This window comes from Talpa europaea (assembly GCF_964194135.1).
Source record: "Talpa europaea genome assembly, chromosome: 11".
Lineage (NCBI taxonomy): Eukaryota > Metazoa > Chordata > Mammalia > Eulipotyphla > Talpidae > Talpa > Talpa europaea.
In genome coordinates, this window is record NC_140078.1 from 68,734,988 (window position 1) to 68,737,822 (window position 2,835).

Consider the following 2,835-nt stretch of genomic DNA (forward strand, 5'->3'; position numbering starts at 1 on the left):
GCTCGTGGAGAAGGGGCGCGGTGTAAGAGGGGCGGCGGGAGTTGCCACAGCCCCTAGACTGGCGAGCCTGGGTAATGCCGGTCCCTGCCGCGTTGGGCAGCCGGGGCGCCGCGGGACCCCGGGCCTGCGCCACCGCCGGGCGGGGGGAGCGTGGGGAGCGCCGCGGCGGCTGCACCAATCGGGGCGCGGCGGAGTGCGCGTGCTCCGCCAGCCCCGCCAGCCCCGCCCGGGAGCCGGCGCAGGCGTCTGGGCCCTGGAGGCGGCGCGGCCCCCGGAGGCGGGGCCTCCACGTGGCCACCGTCTGCCCGGGCTCCCCCGACCCCCGCCTCCGTGCAGCAGCCGAGGGCCGGAGTTGTGCGCCGCGCCCCTTCCACTGCCACCGCCATCTTTTTCCTAAAGGTCTGATGGAAACAGTGACCCTCTGGTGGACGGAACGTGAGTGCACTGTCTCTACTCCGGGGTCGTGAATGGCGACGTTTCTGAAAATAACTGAATTTGATAGGCATTTGGCATTGCTGAAAGCTGAGCTTTATCATTACCGCAACAAAAGTCGAAACAAGTATTTGTGACAAACAACCCTAAAATTAATAAAAACCGTCCCAGTATGGGCCACGTAGAGACTTGTAGGTGCCTTTTATGCATCATCTTACAATACCGCAGAAGGGGAGGATTAAAGTGCTTGGGCTCCGCTCTGTCGTCAAACCACATCCCTGCTCCCCACAGGTTGCTGTGCGGTCTGTGCTTCAATTCCCTATTTTACAAAATGGAGACTTTTGGGGGTGGAGTGTGAGGATTTAGTGAGATTTAACGCCCAAAAAGCACTTAACATTGCTTGGAGCAGAGCAACTAATTAACAGAAGCTATAATAATGATGATGATAATGATCTATGGTGTCCTAATTTTTTAGGTTTTCCTCAACCTAAGAACCTTGCCTTGATTTTTAAAGATTTATTTATACATACAAGAGTTGGGGTACAGGCCAGAGGCATGGGGGTGAGAGGATTCACCAGAGACAGAGCCGGGGAGCAGAACAGGCAGACTGACTGAAACACACTGCTGAGGGGAGCAGCCGGTGAGACAGGAGAGGTCTGCTGGGCCATGTGGGTTGTTCCCAGCTGGGGCTGCTGGTTGCTTCATAGGTTGCGTCTTAACCCCTTGTGCCACCAGGGAGGCCCGCCTTCATTTTTATGATCTCTTTTTATAGACTGGGACCTGCGAAGTTAAGAAATTAAGCAGCATACTGACTCCAAGGATTTCACCCTCTGAGTTGCCCTGATTGCTGAAGATGTCTGTAAGGAGTTGTCACCTCATACCTAAAAAAAAACAGGGGAACAGCCTTGAAAAGGTACATCACTATTACACAATCCAAAAAAGCCAAATGAAAAACTTAAAGCCAAGAGTATGCTAATGTGAACACATGTACACAACCAGAGAAAAAGCACGCAGGATCCTGGAGGGTCTGTAGCGAGGTTTGCCCGAGCCGGGTCAGAGCAGCCATCTGGGCAACCTGCCTTCTGGCCCAACCCCATCCAGCGCGCACCTGCCTGGCTTCATTCTCATTTCTACTCGTGGCTCTGAGGACCAGAATTCGCAGAGTGCCCAACTTCCACCCAGAAGAGTCTTGCCTAAGTGTCGCTAGCGCCCCAATGTCAACCGTCACTGAGGCTCTGGGGTGCACAATACTTCTCCTCCTTCCTACCCCATCCACCCCCCCTATACACGGGGCCCACCCTTCAGCCTCCATCCTGCACCAGCACTTGGCCCAGGCTCGGGTACACGGTAGGCCTTCAGCCCAGGTGCAGTGAATGTACCTCCATCCCTAAGCCCAGTGCATCCCCGTGGGGGCCCAGCTTCCCATCGACAGGGCCCACGGTGCAGGGTCGACCTCCTCAGGACCCAGTGCACGGGCTGGTAAACGGACAGACTCAAAAAGGGTCTGAGTAGAAGAAACGCAGATGAAGAGTGGTTCCGAGTAGGAAGGAGTTTCCGTTGCAAAGTCTGGCGTCTTTCCTAGAAGGGACGGCGGCCTCTCAGGGGGTCTGCGCGGGAAGCGGGGAGTGGGGCGGGTGGGCGCGGCCACTTACCGAGGCAGACCCCGGCAGGCGCAGTGACCCCGGGGCCTTAACACGCAGGGCCCGCCGTCCCGCGCGAGTTAAGAGGGATCACCTGTGCGAGGTCTTCCCCGTCCCGCCGAGCTAACGGGGATCACCTGTGTGAGGAGGCGGGCGGGGGCTGCCTCAGCGGAAGTCGGCCGCCCGGAGTGTCGGGGTCTCAGGTTGGGGCGGGCGCCGGGGAACGCGCGGGAAGGGCCCGAATTACTCGCTCAGCGAGTGGAGCGGACCGGGCTCTGCTCCGCGGGCAGCGGGCGGTCAGGACGGGGGGGGGGGGGGGGCTGGACCCCGCAGAGAACGGGGGAGGGGCAAGGGCTTGGCCAAGGTGGAGGAAGGGGCGGGAGCGGAGAAGACCCCGGGGTCGGGGTGGCCCCGCCACCCTGCGGCGCTCTCCTCCCCGCGCCCCGGCCGTCCGGAGCCTCGCGGCCGCGGCCGCTCCGAGGCCCTTCGACCTCCCGGGAGGGAAACGGTAAGAGCCGCCATCGCCGCGGAGGCGACCGGAGGGGGGCGCCGAGTCCTCGAGCGCGCCGGGGACGGGGGCAGGGGCCCGCCCCACCCCGTCCCGGGACCTCCCGCCCCCGGGGCCGAGGGGCGCGCCCATTGGCGGGCGGGCTGCTCGCGCCGCGCCCATTGGCCCGCTGCGGTGAGGGGCACGCGGCCACCGTGGCGGGCGCGCAGTCGGAGGGCGCCTGGCGGGCCGGCGGGCCGAGGGCTGCAGGGGCAG